Source organism: Eleutherodactylus coqui, chromosome 1 (assembly GCF_035609145.1).
Source record: "Eleutherodactylus coqui strain aEleCoq1 chromosome 1, aEleCoq1.hap1, whole genome shotgun sequence".
In the NCBI taxonomy this organism is placed as follows: domain Eukaryota; kingdom Metazoa; phylum Chordata; class Amphibia; order Anura; family Eleutherodactylidae; genus Eleutherodactylus; species Eleutherodactylus coqui.
The window spans coordinates 59,191,246-59,206,817 of NC_089837.1; the positions used below are offsets into that span (position 1 = coordinate 59,191,246).

Consider the following 15,572-nt stretch of genomic DNA (forward strand, 5'->3'; position numbering starts at 1 on the left):
CTCTCCGTGGGCAGTTGGGTACTCTTTGGAGTCACGCTGTTGTCTTCTAGTTTATCTCTTCTTTTCCTTTTTTTGATATTATTGTTTAGGTAGTCACCTGAGAGAATATAGTTGACCTGACTGAGGATTTGGCCTGCGGCACAACGTGTGGTTGTCTCTGTGGCGCAATCGGTTAGCGCGTTCGGCTGTTAACCGAAAGGTTGGTGGTTCAAGCCCACCCAGGGACGGGCTTGCCTTTTGTTTGCGCCGTATGTTACACGTAAAGCCGTGGCTGTCAGTGCGTCTGAGCCGTTTGAAAGCTTCAAAATGGTAATGCTAGCCAAAAAGGTCCTTCGAGCCGGAATTGAACCAGCGACCTAAGGATTGCTAATTTGCTTCTACAGTCCTCCGCTCTACCAGCTGAGCTATCGAAGGCCAGTTCTTTGAGCGCCAAAGATAAAAAGGCCATCATGCTAGAGTTTCAAAGCGCTGGCAAGTAAAGATCTTGGAGGATGCGGGCATCGATCCCGCTACCTCTCGCATGCGAAGCGAGCGCTCTACCATGTGAGCTAATCCCCCGTGACGGCTGTTTACACACCTGTCTACTCTGATCGGCAATTTTAGCACATTCCCAGCATTCAAGAGTTTCCAAAGTTGAGGCCTTTTTTTCTTTAAGTATAGATGTCACGAAAGTGAGATGCACTGGCCTTTTCCCAGCCACAAAATGACTACGCGCAAGGCTTAGGAGTGGCTCTGTGGCGCAATGGATAGCGCATTGGACTTCTAGAGTGAAAGTGATTCAAAGGTTGTGGGTTCGAGTCCCACCAGAGTCGTATGTTCTAGCGCACTGTGGTAGCTTGTAGTGTGCTCTTAGGCAAGAAACCTGCCTAGGACTTCATTTGTTGTCGTAGCCCTGCCTTGCAGCTTTTTAAGGCGACTGATTTAGCATTCAGTTTTGATCTGCAGTGCAAAGGAAAGAGCCCTTTTCTAAATGGCATATTAGAAAAAACTTTCTGATAGTGAGAGTGATCACTGAGTGGTACAGGTTACCACGGGTGGTGATGAGTTCTCCTTCCATGGAAGTGTTCAAACAAAGGCTGGACAACTGTCTGTCTGGAATGATTTAGGTAATCCTGCACTGAGCAGGGGCTTGGACCCCATGACCCTGGAGTTGGAAGCTCTACCATTCTATGATCTTCTGTATTTAGGCATGTATGTCTGCATTGACAGAGAAGAGGACATTTCTAAAGAAACAAAGCGATTTCTCAAACTATGCTGTCCAGGAAGATGTGGATGTGGTAGGAACTGCAAAAAACTGAGCTTCCTAGCAGAGGATGGTTTCGATCCATCGACCTCTGGGTTATGGGCCCAGCACGCTTCCGCTGCGCCACTCTGCTGCATTGGGATAGCTTACAAGGCGCTGGTGAGGCCAAGCTGAGGAAGCCTTTGACTGTTGCTAAGCCGCTAACAGGGAGCCACTCTCCGTGGGCAGTTGGGTACTCTTTGGAGTCACGCTGTTGTCTTCTAGTTTATCTCTTCTTTTCCTTTTTTTGATATTATTGTTTAGGTAGTCACCTGAGAGAATATAGTTGACCTGACTGAGGATTTGGCCTGCGGCACAACGTGTGGTTGTCTCTGTGGCGCAATCGGTTAGCGCGTTCGGCTGTTAACCGAAAGGTTGGTGGTTCAAGCCCACCCAGGGACGGGCTTGCCTTTTGTTTGCGCCGTATGTTACACGTAAAGCCGTGGCTGTCAGTGCGTCTGAGCCGTTTGAAAGCTTCAAAATGGTAATGCTAGCCAAAAAGGTCCTTCGAGCCGGAATTGAACCAGCGACCTAAGGATTGCTAATTTGCTTCTACAGTCCTCCGCTCTACCAGCTGAGCTATCGAAGGCCAGTTCTTTGAGCGCCAAAGATAAAAAGGCCATCATGCTAGAGTTTCAAAGCGCTGGCAAGTAAAGATCTTGGAGGATGCGGGCATCGATCCCGCTACCTCTCGCATGCGAAGCGAGCGCTCTACCATGTGAGCTAATCCCCCGTGACGGCTGTTTACACACCTGTCTACTCTGATCGGCAATTTTAGCACATTCCCAGCATTCAAGAGTTTCCAAAGTTGAGGCCTTTTTTTCTTTAAGTATAGATGTCACGAAAGTGAGATGCACTGGCCTTTTCCCAGCCACAAAATGACTACGCGCAAGGCTTAGGAGTGGCTCTGTGGCGCAATGGATAGCGCATTGGACTTCTAGAGTGAAAGTGATTCAAAGGTTGTGGGTTCGAGTCCCACCAGAGTCGTATGTTCTAGCGCACTGTGGTAGCTTGTAGTGTGCTCTTAGGCAAGAAACCTGCCTAGGACTTCATTTGTTGTCGTAGCCCTGCCTTGCAGCTTTTTAAGGCGACTGATTTAGCATTCAGTTTTGATCTGCAGTGCAAAGGAAAGAGCCCTTTTCTAAATGGCATATTAGAAAAAACTTTCTGATAGTGAGAGTGATCACTGAGTGGTACAGGTTACCACGGGTGGTGATGAGTTCTCCTTCCATGGAAGTGTTCAAACAAAGGCTGGACAACTGTCTGTCTGGAATGATTTAGGTAATCCTGCACTGAGCAGGGGCTTGGACCCCATGACCCTGGAGTTGGAAGCTCTACCATTCTATGATCTTCTGTATTTAGGCATGTATGTCTGCATTGACAGAGAAGAGGACATTTCTAAAGAAACAAAGCGATTTCTCAAACTATGCTGTCCAGGAAGATGTGGATGTGGTAGGAACTGCAAAAAACTGAGCTTCCTAGCAGAGGATGGTTTCGATCCATCGACCTCTGGGTTATGGGCCCAGCACGCTTCCGCTGCGCCACTCTGCTGCATTGGGATAGCTTACAAGGCGCTGGTGAGGCCAAGCTGAGGAAGCCTTTGACTGTTGCTAAGCCGCTAACAGGGAGCCACTCTCCGTGGGCAGTTGGGTACTCTTTGGAGTCACGCTGTTGTCTTCTAGTTTATCTCTTCTTTTCCTTTTTTTGATATTATTGTTTAGGTAGTCACCTGAGAGAATATAGTTGACCTGACTGAGGATTTGGCCTGCGGCACAACGTGTGGTTGTCTCTGTGGCGCAATCGGTTAGCGCGTTCGGCTGTTAACCGAAAGGTTGGTGGTTCAAGCCCACCCAGGGACGGGCTTGCCTTTTGTTTGCGCCGTATGTTACACGTAAAGCCGTGGCTGTCAGTGCGTCTGAGCCGTTTGAAAGCTTCAAAATGGTAATGCTAGCCAAAAAGGTCCTTCGAGCCGGAATTGAACCAGCGACCTAAGGATTGCTAATTTGCTTCTACAGTCCTCCGCTCTACCAGCTGAGCTATCGAAGGCCAGTTCTTTGAGCGCCAAAGATAAAAAGGCCATCATGCTAGAGTTTCAAAGCGCTGGCAAGTAAAGATCTTGGAGGATGCGGGCATCGATCCCGCTACCTCTCGCATGCGAAGCGAGCGCTCTACCATGTGAGCTAATCCCCCGTGACGGCTGTTTACACACCTGTCTACTCTGATCGGCAATTTTAGCACATTCCCAGCATTCAAGAGTTTCCAAAGTTGAGGCCTTTTTTTCTTTAAGTATAGATGTCACGAAAGTGAGATGCACTGGCCTTTTCCCAGCCACAAAATGACTACGCGCAAGGCTTAGGAGTGGCTCTGTGGCGCAATGGATAGCGCATTGGACTTCTAGAGTGAAAGTGATTCAAAGGTTGTGGGTTCGAGTCCCACCAGAGTCGTATGTTCTAGCGCACTGTGGTAGCTTGTAGTGTGCTCTTAGGCAAGAAACCTGCCTAGGACTTCATTTGTTGTCGTAGCCCTGCCTTGCAGCTTTTTAAGGCGACTGATTTAGCATTCAGTTTTGATCTGCAGTGCAAAGGAAAGAGCCCTTTTCTAAATGGCATATTAGAAAAAACTTTCTGATAGTGAGAGTGATCACTGAGTGGTACAGGTTACCACGGGTGGTGATGAGTTCTCCTTCCATGGAAGTGTTCAAACAAAGGCTGGACAACTGTCTGTCTGGAATGATTTAGGTAATCCTGCACTGAGCAGGGGCTTGGACCCCATGACCCTGGAGTTGGAAGCTCTACCATTCTATGATCTTCTGTATTTAGGCATGTATGTCTGCATTGACAGAGAAGAGGACATTTCTAAAGAAACAAAGCGATTTCTCAAACTATGCTGTCCAGGAAGATGTGGATGTGGTAGGAACTGCAAAAAACTGAGCTTCCTAGCAGAGGATGGTTTCGATCCATCGACCTCTGGGTTATGGGCCTAGCACGCTTCCGCTGCGCCACTCTGCTGCATTGGGATAGCTTACAAGGCGCTGGTGAGGCCAAGCTGAGGAAGCCTTTGACTGTTGCTAAGCCGCTAACAGGGAGCCACTCTCCGTGGGCAGTTGGGTACTCTTTGGAGTCACGCTGTTGTCTTCTAGTTTATCTCTTCTTTTCCTTTTTTTGATATTATTGTTTAGGTAGTCACCTGAGAGAATATAGTTGACCTGACTGAGGATTTGGCCTGCGGCACAACGTGTGGTTGTCTCTGTGGCGCAATCGGTTAGCGCGTTCGGCTGTTAACCGAAAGGTTGGTGGTTCAAGCCCACCCAGGGACGGGCTTGCCTTTTGTTTGCGCCGTATGTTACACGTAAAGCCGTGGCTGTCAGTGCGTCTGAGCCGTTTGAAAGCTTCAAAATGGTAATGCTAGCCAAAAAGGTCCTTCGAGCCGGAATTGAACCAGCGACCTAAGGATTGCTAATTTGCTTCTACAGTCCTCCGCTCTACCAGCTGAGCTATCGAAGGCCAGTTCTTTGAGCGCCAAAGATAAAAAGGCCATCATGCTAGAGTTTCAAAGCGCTGGCAAGTAAAGATCTTGGAGGATGCGGGCATCGATCCCGCTACCTCTCGCATGCGAAGCGAGCGCTCTACCATGTGAGCTAATCCCCCGTGACGGCTGTTTACACACCTGTCTACTCTGATTGGCAATTTTAGCACATTCCCAGCATTCAAGAGTTTCCAAAGTTGAGGCCTTTTTTTCTTTAAGTATAGATGTCACGAAAGTGAGATGCACTGGCCTTTTCCCAGCCACAAAATGACTACGCGCAAGGCTTAGGAGTGGCTCTGTGGCGCAATGGATAGCACATTGGACTTCTAGAGTGAAAGTAATTCAAAGGTTGTGGGTTCGAGTCCCACCAGAGTCGTATGTTCTAGCGCACTGTGGTAGCTTGTAGTGTGCTCTTAGGCAAGAAACCTGCCTAGGACTTCATTTGTTGTCGTAGCCCTGCCTTGCAGCTTTTTAAGGCGACTGATTTAGCATTCAGTTTTGATCTGCAGTGCAAAGGAAAGAGCCTTTTCTAAATGGCATATTAGAAAAAACTTTCTGATAGTGAGAGTGATCACTGAGTGGTACAGGTTACCACGGGTGGTGATGAGTTCTCCTTCCATGGAAGTGTTCAAACAAAGGCTGGACAACTGTCTGTCTGGAATGATTTAGGTAATCCTGCACTGAGCAGGGGCTTGGACCCCATGACCCTGGAGTTGGAAGCTCTACCATTCTATGATCTTCTGTATTTAGGCATGTATGTCTGCATTGACAGAGAAGAGGACATTTCTAAAGAAACAAAGCGATTTCTCAAACTATGCTGTCCAGGAAGATGTGGATGTGGTAGGAACTGCAAAAAACTGAGCTTCCTAGCAGAGGATGGTTTCGATCCATCGACCTCTGGGTTATGGGCCCAGCACGCTTCCGCTGCGCCACTCTGCTGCATTGGGATAGCTTACAAGGCGCTGGTGAGGCCAAGCTGAGGAAGCCTTTGACTGTTGCTAAGCCGCTAACAGGGAGCCACTCTCCGTGGGCAGTTGGGTACTCTTTGGAGTCACGCTGTTGTCTTCTAGTTTATCTCTTCTTTTCCTTTTTTTGATATTATTGTTTAGGTAGTCACCTGAGAGAATATAGTTGACCTGACTGAGGATTTGGCCTGCGGCACAACGTGTGGTTGTCTCTGTGGCGCAATCGGTTAGCGCGTTCGGCTGTTAACCGAAAGGTTGGTGGTTCAAGCCCACCCAGGGACGGGCTTGCCTTTTGTTTGCGCCGTATGTTACACGTAAAGCCGTGGCTGTCAGTGCGTCTGAGCCGTTTGAAAGCTTCAAAATGGTAATGCTAGCCAAAAAGGTCCTTCGAGCCGGAATTGAACCAGCGACCTAAGGATTGCTAATTTGCTTCTACAGTCCTCCGCTCTACCAGCTGAGCTATCGAAGGCCAGTTCTTTGAGCGCCAAAGATAAAAAGGCCATCATGCTAGAGTTTCAAAGCGCTGGCAAGTAAAGATCTTGGAGGATGCGGGCATCGATCCCGCTACCTCTCGCATGCGAAGCGAGCGCTCTACCATGTGAGCTAATCCCCCGTGACGGCTGTTTACACACCTGTCTACTCTGATCGGCAATTTTAGCACATTCCCAGCATTCAAGAGTTTCCAAAGTTGAGGCCTTTTTTTCTTTAAGTATAGATGTCACGAAAGTGAGATGCACTGGCCTTTTCCCAGCCACAAAATGACTACACGCAAGGCTTAGGAGTGGCTCTGTGGCGCAATGGATAGCGCATTGGACTTCTAGAGTGAAAGTGATTCAAAGGTTGTGGGTTCGAGTCCCACCAGAGTCGTATGTTCTAGCGCACTGTGGTAGCTTGTAGTGTGCTCTTAGGCAAGAAACCTGCCTAGGACTTCATTTGTTGTCGTAGCCCTGCCTTGCAGCTTTTTAAGGCGACTGATTTAGCATTCAGTTTTGATCTGCAGTGCAAAGGAAAGAGCCCTTTTCTAAATGGCATATTAGAAAAAACTTTCTGATAGTGAGAGTGATCACTGAGTGGTACAGGTTACCACGGGTGGTGATGAGTTCTCCTTCCATGGAAGTGTTCAAACAAAGGCTGGACAACTGTCTGTCTGGAATGATTTAGGTAATCCTGCACTGAGCAGGGGCTTGGACCCCATGACCCTGGAGTTGGAAGCTCTACCATTCTATGATCTTCTGTATTTAGGCATGTATGTCTGCATTGACAGAGAAGAGGACATTTCTAAAGAAACAAAGCGATTTCTCAAACTATGCTGTCCAGGAAGATGTGGATGTGGTAGGAACTGCAAAAAAACTGAGCTTCCTAGCAGAGGATGGTTTCGATCCATCGACCTCTGGGTTATGGGCCCAGCACGCTTCCGCTGCGCCACTCTGCTGCATTGGGATAGCTTACAAGGCGCTGGTGAGGCCAAGCTGAGGAAGCCTTTGACTGTTGCTAAGCCGCTAACAGGGAGCCACTCTCCGTGGGCAGTTGGGTACTCTTTGGAGTCACGCTGTTGTCTTCTAGTTTATCTCTTCTTTTCCTTTTTTTGATATTATTGTTTAGGTAGTCACCTGAGAGAATATAGTTGACCTGACTGAGGATTTGGCCTGCGGCACAACGTGTGGTTGTCTCTGTGGCGCAATCGGTTAGCGCGTTCGGCTGTTAACCGAAAGGTTGGTGGTTCAAGCCCACCCAGGGACGGGCTTGCCTTTTGTTTGCGCCGTATGTTACACGTAAAGCCGTGGCTGTCAGTGCGTCTGAGCCGTTTGAAAGCTTCAAAATGGTAATGCTAGCCAAAAAGGTCCTTCGAGCCGGAATTGAACCAGCGACCTAAGGATTGCTAATTTGCTTCTACAGTCCTCCGCTCTACCAGCTGAGCTATCGAAGGCCAGTTCTTTGAGCGCCAAAGATAAAAAGGCCATCATGCTAGAGTTTCAAAGCGCTGGCAAGTAAAGATCTTGGAGGATGCGGGCATCGATCCCGCTACCTCTCGCATGCGAAGCGAGCGCTCTACCATGTGAGCTAATCCCCCGTGACGGCTGTTTACACACCTGTCTACTCTGATCGGCAATTTTAGCACATTCCCAGCATTCAAGAGTTTCCAAAGTTGAGGCCTTTTTTTCTTTAAGTATAGATGTCACGAAAGTGAGATGCACTGGCCTTTTCCCAGCCACAAAATGACTACGCGCAAGGCTTAGGAGTGGCTCTGTGGCGCAATGGATAGCGCATTGGACTTCTAGAGTGAAAGTGATTCAAAGGTTGTGGGTTCGAGTCCCACCAGAGTCGTATGTTCTAGCGCACTGTGGTAGCTTGTAGTGTGCTCTTAGGCAAGAAACCTGCCTAGGACTTCATTTGTTGTCGTAGCCCTGCCTTGCAGCTTTTTAAGGCGACTGATTTAGCATTCAGTTTTGATCTGCAGTGCAAAGGAAAGAGCCCTTTTCTAAATGGCATATTAGAAAAAACTTTCTGATAGTGAGAGTGATCACTGAGTGGTACAGGTTACCACGGGTGGTGATGAGTTCTCCTTCCATGGAAGTGTTCAAACAAAGGCTGGACAACTGTCTGTCTGGAATGATTTAGGTAATCCTGCACTGAGCAGGGGCTTGGACCCCATGACCCTGGAGTTGGAAGCTCTACCATTCTATGATCTTCTGTATTTAGGCATGTATGTCTGCATTGACAGAGAAGAGGACATTTCTAAAGAAACAAAGCGATTTCTCAAACTATGCTGTCCAGGAAGATGTGGATGTGGTAGGAACTGCAAAAAACTGAGCTTCCTAGCAGAGGATGGTTTCGATCCATCGACCTCTGGGTTATGGGCCCAGCACGCTTCCGCTGCGCCACTCTGCTGCATTGGGATAGCTTACAAGGCGCTGGTGAGGCCAAGCTGAGGAAGCCTTTGACTGTTGCTAAGCCGCTAACAGGGAGCCACTCTCCGTGGGCAGTTGGGTACTCTTTGGAGTCACGCTGTTGTCTTCTAGTTTATCTCTTCTTTTCCTTTTTTTGATATTATTGTTTAGGTAGTCACCTGAGAGAATATAGTTGACCTGACTGAGGATTTGGCCTGCGGCACAACGTGTGGTTGTCTCTGTGGCGCAATCGGTTAGCGCGTTCGGCTGTTAACCGAAAGGTTGGTGGTTCAAGCCCACCCAGGGACGGGCTTGCCTTTTGTTTGCGCCGTATGTTACACGTAAAGCCGTGGCTGTCAGTGCGTCTGAGCCGTTTGAAAGCTTCAAAATGGTAATGCTAGCCAAAAAGGTCCTTCGAGCCGGAATTGAACCAGCGACCTAAGGATTGCTAATTTGCTTCTACAGTCCTCCGCTCTACCAGCTGAGCTATCGAAGGCCACTTCTTTGAGCGCCAAAGATAAAAAGGCCATCATGCTAGAGTTTCAAAGCGCTGGCAAGTAAAGATCTTGGAGGATGCGGGCATCGATCCCGCTACCTCTCGCATGCGAAGCGAGCGCTCTACCATGTGAGCTAATCCCCCGTGACGGCTGTTTACACACCTGTCTACTCTGATCGGCAATTTTAGCACATTCCCAGCATTCAAGAGTTTCCAAAGTTGAGGCCTTTTTTTCTTTAAGTATAGATGTCACGAAAGTGAGATGCACTGGCCTTTTCCCAGCCACAAAATGACTACGCGCAAGGCTTAGGAGTGGCTCTGTGGCGCAATGGATAGCGCATTGGACTTCTAGAGTGAAAGTGATTCAAAGGTTGTGGGTTCGAGTCCCACCAGAGTCGTATGTTCTAGCGCACTGTGGTAGCTTGTAGTGTGCTCTTAGGCAAGAAACCTGCCTAGGACTTCATTTGTTGTCGTAGCCCTGCCTTGCAGCTTTTTAAGGCGACTGATTTAGCATTCAGTTTTGATCTGCAGTGCAAAGGAAAGAGCCCTTTTCTAAATGGCATATTAGAAAAAACTTTCTGATAGTGAGAGTGATCACTGAGTGGTACAGGTTACCACGGGTGGTGATGAGTTCTCCTTCCATGGAAGTGTTCAAACAAAGGCTGGACAACTGTCTGTCTGGAATGATTTAGGTAATCCTGCACTGAGCAGGGGCTTGGACCCCATGACCCTGGAGTTGGAAGCTCTACCATTCTATGATCTTCTGTATTTAGGCATGTATGTCTGCATTGACAGAGAAGAGGACATTTCTAAAGAAACAAAGCGATTTCTCAAACTATGCTGTCCAGGAAGATGTGGATGTGGTAGGAACTGCAAAAAACTGAGCTTCCTAGCAGAGGATGGTTTCGATCCATCGACCTCTGGGTTATGGGCCCAGCACGCTTCCGCTGCGCCACTCTGCTGCATTGGGATAGCTTACAAGGCGCTGGTGAGGCCAAGCTGAGGAAGCCTTTGACTGTTGCTAAGCCGCTAACAGGGAGCCACTCTCCGTGGGCAGTTGGGTACTCTTTGGAGTCACGCTGTTGTCTTCTAGTTTATCTCTTCTTTTCCTTTTTTTGATATTATTGTTTAGGTAGTCACCTGAGAGAATATAGTTGACCTGACTGAGGATTTGGCCTGCGGCACAACGTGTGGTTGTCTCTGTGGCGCAATCGGTTAGCGCGTTCGGCTGTTAACCGAAAGGTTGGTGGTTCAAGCCCACCCAGGGACGGGCTTGCCTTTTGTTTGCGCCGTATGTTACACGTAAAGCCGTGGCTGTCAGTGCGTCTGAGCCGTTTGAAAGCTTCAAAATGGTAATGCTAGCCAAAAAGGTCCTTCGAGCCGGAATTGAACCAGCGACCTAAGGATTGCTAATTTGCTTCTACAGTCCTCCGCTCTACCAGCTGAGCTATCGAAGGCCAGTTCTTTGAGCGCCAAAGATAAAAAGGCCATCATGCTAGAGTTTCAAAGCGCTGGCAAGTAAAGATCTTGGAGGATGCGGGCATCGATCCCGCTACCTCTCGCATGCGAAGCGAGCGCTCTACCATGTGAGCTAATCCCCCGTGACGGCTGTTTACACACCTGTCTACTCTGATCGGCAATTTTAGCACATTCCCAGCATTCAAGAGTTTCCAAAGTTGAGGCCTTTTTTTCTTTAAGTATAGATGTCACGAAAGTGAGATGCACTGGCCTTTTCCCAGCCACAAAATGACTACGCGCAAGGCTTAGGAGTGGCTCTGTGGCGCAATGGATAGCGCATTGGACTTCTAGAGTGAAAGTGATTCAAAGGTTGTGGGTTCGAGTCCCACCAGAGTCGTATGTTCTAGCGCACTGTGGTAGCTTGTAGTGTGCTCTTAGGCAAGAAACCTGCCTAGGACTTCATTTGTTGTCGTAGCCCTGCCTTGCAGCTTTTTAAGGCGACTGATTTAGCATTCAGTTTTGATCTGCAGTGCAAAGGAAAGAGCCCTTTTCTAAATGGCATATTAGAAAAAACTTTCTGATAGTGAGAGTGATCACTGAGTGGTACAGGTTACCACGGGTGGTGATGAGTTCTCCTTCCATGGAAGTGTTCAAACAAAGGCTGGACAACTGTCTGTCTGGAATGATTTAGGTAATCCTGCACTGAGCAGGGGCTTGGACCCCATGACCCTGGAGTTGGAAGCTCTACCATTCTATGATCTTCTGTATTTAGGCATGTATGTCTGCATTGACAGAGAAGAGGACATTTCTAAAGAAACAAAGCGATTTCTCAAACTATGCTGTCCAGGAAGATGTGGATGTGGTAGGAACTGCAAAAAACTGAGCTTCCTAGCAGAGGATGGTTTCGATCCATCGACCTCTGGGTTATGGGCCCAGCACGCTTCCGCTGCGCCACTCTGCTGCATTGGGATAGCTTACAAGGCGCTGGTGAGGCCAAGCTGAGGAAGCCTTTGACTGTTGCTAAGCCGCTAACAGGGAGCCACTCTCCGTGGGCAGTTGGGTACTCTTTGGAGTCACGCTGTTGTCTTCTAGTTTATCTCTTCTTTTCCTTTTTTTGATATTATTGTTTAGGTAGTCACCTGAGAGAATATAGTTGACCTGACTGAGGATTTGGCCTGCGGCACAACGTGTGGTTGTCTCTGTGGCGCAATCGGTTAGCGCGTTCGGCTGTTAACCGAAAGGTTGGTGGTTCAAGCCCACCCAGGGACGGGCTTGCCTTTTGTTTGCGCCGTATGTTACACGTAAAGCCGTGGCTGTCAGTGCGTCTGAGCCGTTTGAAAGCTTCAAAATGGTAATGCTAGCCAAAAAGGTCCTTCGAGCCGGAATTGAACCAGCGACCTAAGGATTGCTAATTTGCTTCTACAGTCCTCCGCTCTACCAGCTGAGCTATCGAAGGCCAGTTCTTTGAGCGCCAAAGATAAAAAGGCCATCATGCTAGAGTTTCAAAGCGCTGGCAAGTAAAGATCTTGGAGGATGCGGGCATCGATCCCGCTACCTCTCGCATGCGAAGCGAGCGCTCTACCATGTGAGCTAATCCCCCGTGACGGCTGTTTACACACCTGTCTACTCTGATCGGCAATTTTAGCACATTCCCAGCATTCAAGAGTTTCCAAAGTTGAGGCCTTTTTTTCTTTAAGTATAGATGTCACGAAAGTGAGATGCACTGGCCTTTTCCCAGCCACAAAATGACTACGCGCAAGGCTTAGGAGTGGCTCTGTGGCGCAATGGATAGCGCATTGGACTTCTAGAGTGAAAGTGATTCAAAGGTTGTGGGTTCGAGTCCCACCAGAGTCGTATGTTCTAGCGCACTGTGGTAGCTTGTAGTGTGCTCTTAGGCAAGAAACCTGCCTAGGACTTCATTTGTTGTCGTAGCCCTGCCTTGCAGCTTTTTAAGGCGACTGATTTAGCATTCAGTTTTGATCTGCAGTGCAAAGGAAAGAGCCCTTTTCTAAATGGCATATTAGAAAAAACTTTCTGATAGTGAGAGTGATCACTGAGTGGTACAGGTTACCACGGGTGGTGATGAGTTCTCCTTCCATGGAAGTGTTCAAACAAAGGCTGGACAACTGTCTGTCTGGAATGATTTAGGTAATCCTGCACTGAGCAGGGGCTTGGACCCCATGACCCTGGAGTTGGAAGCTCTACCATTCTATGATCTTCTGTATTTAGGCATGTATGTCTGCATTGACAGAGAAGAGGACATTTCTAAAGAAACAAAGCGATTTCTCAAACTATGCTGTCCAGGAAGATGTGGATGTGGTAGGAACTGCAAAAAACTGAGCTTCCTAGCAGAGGATGGTTTCGATCCATCGACCTCTGGGTTATGGGCCCAGCACGCTTCCGCTGCGCCACTCTGCTGCATTGGGATAGCTTACAAGGCGCTGGTGAGGCCAAGCTGAGGAAGCCTTTGACTGTTGCTAAGCCGCTAACAGGGAGCCACTCTCCGTGGGCAGTTGGGTACTCTTTGGAGTCACGCTGTTGTCTTCTAGTTTATCTCTTCTTTTCCTTTTTTTGATATTATTGTTTAGGTAGTCACCTGAGAGAATATAGTTGACCTGACTGAGGATTTGGCCTGCGGCACAACGTGTGGTTGTCTCTGTGGCGCAATCGGTTAGCGCGTTCGGCTGTTAACCGAAAGGTTGGTGGTTCAAGCCCACCCAGGGACGGGCTTGCCTTTTGTTTGCGCCGTATGTTACACGTAAAGCCGTGGCTGTCAGTGCGTCTGAGCCGTTTGAAAGCTTCAAAATGGTAATGCTAGCCAAAAAGGTCCTTCGAGCCGGAATTGAACCAGCGACCTAAGGATTGCTAATTTGCTTCTACAGTCCTCCGCTCTACCAGCTGAGCTATCGAAGGCCAGTTCTTTGAGCGCCAAAGATAAAAAGGCCATCATGCTAGAGTTTCAAAGCGCTGGCAAGTAAAGATCTTGGAGGATGCGGGCATCGATCCCGCTACCTCTCGCATGCGAAGCGAGCGCTCTACCATGTGAGCTAATCCCCCGTGACGGCTGTTTACACACCTGTCTACTCTGATCGGCAATTTTAGCACATTCCCAGCATTCAAGAGTTTCCAAAGTTGAGGCCTTTTTTTCTTTAAGTATAGATGTCACGAAAGTGAGATGCACTGGCCTTTTCCCAGCCACAAAATGACTACGCGCAAGGCTTAGGAGTGGCTCTGTGGCGCAATGGATAGCGCATTGGACTTCTAGAGTGAAAGTGATTCAAAGGTTGTGGGTTCGAGTCCCACCAGAGTCGTATGTTCTAGCGCACTGTGGTAGCTTGTAGTGTGCTCTTAGGCAAGAAACCTGCCTAGGACTTCATTTGTTGTCGTAGCCCTGCCTTGCAGCTTTTTAAGGCGACTGATTTAGCATTCAGTTTTGATCTGCAGTGCAAAGGGAAGAGCCCTTTTCTAAATGGCATATTAGAAAAAACTTTCTGATAGTGAGAGTGATCACTGAGTGGTACAGGTTACCACGGGTGGTGATGAGTTCTCCTTCCATGGAAGTGTTCAAACAAAGGCTGGACAACTGTCTGTCTGGAATGATTTAGGTAATCCTGCACTGAGCAGGGGCTTGGACCCCATGACCCTGGAGTTGGAAGCTCTACCATTCTATGATCTTCTGTATTTAGGCATGTATGTCTGCATTGACAGAGAAGAGGACATTTCTAAAGAAACAAAGCGATTTCTCAAACTATGCTGTCCAGGAAGATGTGGATGTGGTAGGAACTGCAAAAAACTGAGCTTCCTAGCAGAGGATGGTTTCGATCCATCGACCTCTGGGTTATGGGCCCAGCACGCTTCCGCTGCGCCACTCTGCTGCATTGGGATAGCTTACAAGGCGCTGGTGAGGCCAAGCTGAGGAAGCCTTTGACTGTTGCTAAGCCGCTAACAGGGAGCCACTCTCCGTGGGCAGTTGGGTACTCTTTGGAGTCACGCTGTTGTCTTCTAGTTTATCTCTTCTTTTCCTTTTTTTGATATTATTGTTTAGGTAGTCACCTGAGAGAATATAGTTGACCTGACTGAGGATTTGGCCTGCGGCACAACGTGTGGTTGTCTCTGTGGCGCAATCGGTTAGCGCGTTCGGCTGTTAACCGAAAGGTTGGTGGTTCAAGCCCACCCAGGGACGGGCTTGCCTTTTGTTTGCGCCGTATGTTACACGTAAAGCCGTGGCTGTCAGTGCGTCTGAGCCGTTTGAAAGCTTCAAAATGGTAATGCTAGCCAAAAAGGTCCTTCGAGCCGGAATTGAACCAGCGACCTAAGGATTGCTAATTTGCTTCTACAGTCCTCCGCTCTACCAGCTGAGCTATCGAAGGCCAGTTCTTTGAGCGCCAAAGATAAAAAGGCCATCATGCTAGAGTTTCAAAGCGCTGGCAAGTAAAGATCTTGGAGGATGCGGGCATCGATCCCGCTACCTCTCGCATGCGAAGCGAGCGCTCTACCATGTGAGCTAATCCCCCGTGACGGCTGTTTACACACCTGTCTACTCTGATCGGCAATTTTAGCACATTCCCAGCATTCAAGAGTTTCCAAAGTTGAGGCCTTTTTTTCTTTAAGTATAGATGTCACGAAAGTGAGATGCACTGGCCTTTTCCCAGCCACAAAATGACTACGCGCAAGGCTTAGGAGTGGCTCTGTGGCGCAATGGATAGCGCATTGGACTTCTAGAGTGAAAGTGATTCAAAGGTTGTGGGTTCGAGTCCCACCAGAGTCGTATGTTCTAGCGCACTGTGGTAGCTTGTAGTGTGCTCTTAGGCAAGAAACCTGCCTAGGACTTCATTTGTTGTCGTAGCCCTGCCTTGCAGCTTTTTAAGGCGACTGATTTAGCATTCAGTTTTGATCTGCAGTGCAAAGGAAAGAGCCCTTTTCTAAATGGCATATTAGAAAAAACTTTCTGATAGTGA

At 48.4% G+C, this 15,572-nt stretch overlaps 32 non-coding genes across 32 annotated transcripts; 21 read left to right on the plus strand and 11 right to left on the minus strand.

Annotated features, from left to right (window-relative positions):
- Positions 1-153: 153 nt before the first annotated feature.
- On the plus strand, positions 154-227 carry TRNAN-GUU (transfer RNA asparagine (anticodon GUU)). Its single transcript has one exon. It is a non-coding gene; the product is annotated as a tRNA-Asn (tRNA).
- A 258-nt stretch (positions 228-485) lies between these two features.
- Positions 486-558, minus strand: TRNAA-CGC (transfer RNA alanine (anticodon CGC)). The gene has a single exon. It is a non-coding gene; the product is annotated as a tRNA-Ala (tRNA).
- Positions 559-728: 170 nt separating this feature from the next.
- TRNAR-UCU (transfer RNA arginine (anticodon UCU)) lies at positions 729-812 on the plus strand. Its single transcript is given in 2 exon segments — positions 729-765; positions 777-812. It is a non-coding gene; the product is annotated as a tRNA-Arg (tRNA).
- Positions 813-1,610: 798 nt separating this feature from the next.
- On the plus strand, positions 1,611-1,684 carry TRNAN-GUU (transfer RNA asparagine (anticodon GUU)). The gene has a single exon. It is a non-coding gene; the product is annotated as a tRNA-Asn (tRNA).
- Positions 1,685-1,942: 258 nt separating this feature from the next.
- Positions 1,943-2,015, minus strand: TRNAA-CGC (transfer RNA alanine (anticodon CGC)). Its single transcript has one exon. It is a non-coding gene; the product is annotated as a tRNA-Ala (tRNA).
- A 170-nt stretch (positions 2,016-2,185) lies between these two features.
- TRNAR-UCU (transfer RNA arginine (anticodon UCU)) lies at positions 2,186-2,269 on the plus strand. Its single transcript is given in 2 exon segments — positions 2,186-2,222; positions 2,234-2,269. It is a non-coding gene; the product is annotated as a tRNA-Arg (tRNA).
- Positions 2,270-3,067: 798 nt separating this feature from the next.
- Positions 3,068-3,141, plus strand: TRNAN-GUU (transfer RNA asparagine (anticodon GUU)). The gene has a single exon. It is a non-coding gene; the product is annotated as a tRNA-Asn (tRNA).
- A 258-nt stretch (positions 3,142-3,399) lies between these two features.
- On the minus strand, positions 3,400-3,472 carry TRNAA-CGC (transfer RNA alanine (anticodon CGC)). The gene has a single exon. It is a non-coding gene; the product is annotated as a tRNA-Ala (tRNA).
- Positions 3,473-3,642: 170 nt separating this feature from the next.
- TRNAR-UCU (transfer RNA arginine (anticodon UCU)) lies at positions 3,643-3,726 on the plus strand. The gene is given in 2 exon segments: positions 3,643-3,679; positions 3,691-3,726. It is a non-coding gene; the product is annotated as a tRNA-Arg (tRNA).
- Positions 3,727-4,524: 798 nt separating this feature from the next.
- On the plus strand, positions 4,525-4,598 carry TRNAN-GUU (transfer RNA asparagine (anticodon GUU)). The gene has a single exon. It is a non-coding gene; the product is annotated as a tRNA-Asn (tRNA).
- A 258-nt stretch (positions 4,599-4,856) lies between these two features.
- On the minus strand, positions 4,857-4,929 carry TRNAA-CGC (transfer RNA alanine (anticodon CGC)). The gene has a single exon. It is a non-coding gene; the product is annotated as a tRNA-Ala (tRNA).
- A 1,051-nt stretch (positions 4,930-5,980) lies between these two features.
- On the plus strand, positions 5,981-6,054 carry TRNAN-GUU (transfer RNA asparagine (anticodon GUU)). The gene has a single exon. It is a non-coding gene; the product is annotated as a tRNA-Asn (tRNA).
- Positions 6,055-6,312: 258 nt separating this feature from the next.
- On the minus strand, positions 6,313-6,385 carry TRNAA-CGC (transfer RNA alanine (anticodon CGC)). The gene has a single exon. It is a non-coding gene; the product is annotated as a tRNA-Ala (tRNA).
- Positions 6,386-6,555: 170 nt separating this feature from the next.
- TRNAR-UCU (transfer RNA arginine (anticodon UCU)) lies at positions 6,556-6,639 on the plus strand. Its single transcript is given in 2 exon segments — positions 6,556-6,592; positions 6,604-6,639. It is a non-coding gene; the product is annotated as a tRNA-Arg (tRNA).
- A 799-nt stretch (positions 6,640-7,438) lies between these two features.
- On the plus strand, positions 7,439-7,512 carry TRNAN-GUU (transfer RNA asparagine (anticodon GUU)). Its single transcript has one exon. It is a non-coding gene; the product is annotated as a tRNA-Asn (tRNA).
- Positions 7,513-7,770: 258 nt separating this feature from the next.
- On the minus strand, positions 7,771-7,843 carry TRNAA-CGC (transfer RNA alanine (anticodon CGC)). Its single transcript has one exon. It is a non-coding gene; the product is annotated as a tRNA-Ala (tRNA).
- Positions 7,844-8,013: 170 nt separating this feature from the next.
- TRNAR-UCU (transfer RNA arginine (anticodon UCU)) lies at positions 8,014-8,097 on the plus strand. The gene is given in 2 exon segments: positions 8,014-8,050; positions 8,062-8,097. It is a non-coding gene; the product is annotated as a tRNA-Arg (tRNA).
- Positions 8,098-8,895: 798 nt separating this feature from the next.
- Positions 8,896-8,969, plus strand: TRNAN-GUU (transfer RNA asparagine (anticodon GUU)). The gene has a single exon. It is a non-coding gene; the product is annotated as a tRNA-Asn (tRNA).
- Positions 8,970-9,227: 258 nt separating this feature from the next.
- Positions 9,228-9,300, minus strand: TRNAA-CGC (transfer RNA alanine (anticodon CGC)). The gene has a single exon. It is a non-coding gene; the product is annotated as a tRNA-Ala (tRNA).
- A 170-nt stretch (positions 9,301-9,470) lies between these two features.
- Positions 9,471-9,554, plus strand: TRNAR-UCU (transfer RNA arginine (anticodon UCU)). The gene is given in 2 exon segments: positions 9,471-9,507; positions 9,519-9,554. It is a non-coding gene; the product is annotated as a tRNA-Arg (tRNA).
- A 798-nt stretch (positions 9,555-10,352) lies between these two features.
- On the plus strand, positions 10,353-10,426 carry TRNAN-GUU (transfer RNA asparagine (anticodon GUU)). The gene has a single exon. It is a non-coding gene; the product is annotated as a tRNA-Asn (tRNA).
- A 258-nt stretch (positions 10,427-10,684) lies between these two features.
- On the minus strand, positions 10,685-10,757 carry TRNAA-CGC (transfer RNA alanine (anticodon CGC)). The gene has a single exon. It is a non-coding gene; the product is annotated as a tRNA-Ala (tRNA).
- Positions 10,758-10,927: 170 nt separating this feature from the next.
- Positions 10,928-11,011, plus strand: TRNAR-UCU (transfer RNA arginine (anticodon UCU)). The gene is given in 2 exon segments: positions 10,928-10,964; positions 10,976-11,011. It is a non-coding gene; the product is annotated as a tRNA-Arg (tRNA).
- A 798-nt stretch (positions 11,012-11,809) lies between these two features.
- TRNAN-GUU (transfer RNA asparagine (anticodon GUU)) lies at positions 11,810-11,883 on the plus strand. Its single transcript has one exon. It is a non-coding gene; the product is annotated as a tRNA-Asn (tRNA).
- Positions 11,884-12,141: 258 nt separating this feature from the next.
- Positions 12,142-12,214, minus strand: TRNAA-CGC (transfer RNA alanine (anticodon CGC)). Its single transcript has one exon. It is a non-coding gene; the product is annotated as a tRNA-Ala (tRNA).
- Positions 12,215-12,384: 170 nt separating this feature from the next.
- On the plus strand, positions 12,385-12,468 carry TRNAR-UCU (transfer RNA arginine (anticodon UCU)). Its single transcript is given in 2 exon segments — positions 12,385-12,421; positions 12,433-12,468. It is a non-coding gene; the product is annotated as a tRNA-Arg (tRNA).
- A 798-nt stretch (positions 12,469-13,266) lies between these two features.
- TRNAN-GUU (transfer RNA asparagine (anticodon GUU)) lies at positions 13,267-13,340 on the plus strand. Its single transcript has one exon. It is a non-coding gene; the product is annotated as a tRNA-Asn (tRNA).
- Positions 13,341-13,598: 258 nt separating this feature from the next.
- TRNAA-CGC (transfer RNA alanine (anticodon CGC)) lies at positions 13,599-13,671 on the minus strand. Its single transcript has one exon. It is a non-coding gene; the product is annotated as a tRNA-Ala (tRNA).
- A 170-nt stretch (positions 13,672-13,841) lies between these two features.
- On the plus strand, positions 13,842-13,925 carry TRNAR-UCU (transfer RNA arginine (anticodon UCU)). Its single transcript is given in 2 exon segments — positions 13,842-13,878; positions 13,890-13,925. It is a non-coding gene; the product is annotated as a tRNA-Arg (tRNA).
- Positions 13,926-14,723: 798 nt separating this feature from the next.
- TRNAN-GUU (transfer RNA asparagine (anticodon GUU)) lies at positions 14,724-14,797 on the plus strand. Its single transcript has one exon. It is a non-coding gene; the product is annotated as a tRNA-Asn (tRNA).
- A 258-nt stretch (positions 14,798-15,055) lies between these two features.
- TRNAA-CGC (transfer RNA alanine (anticodon CGC)) lies at positions 15,056-15,128 on the minus strand. The gene has a single exon. It is a non-coding gene; the product is annotated as a tRNA-Ala (tRNA).
- A 170-nt stretch (positions 15,129-15,298) lies between these two features.
- Positions 15,299-15,382, plus strand: TRNAR-UCU (transfer RNA arginine (anticodon UCU)). The gene is given in 2 exon segments: positions 15,299-15,335; positions 15,347-15,382. It is a non-coding gene; the product is annotated as a tRNA-Arg (tRNA).
- Positions 15,383-15,572: the final 190 nt, after the last annotated feature.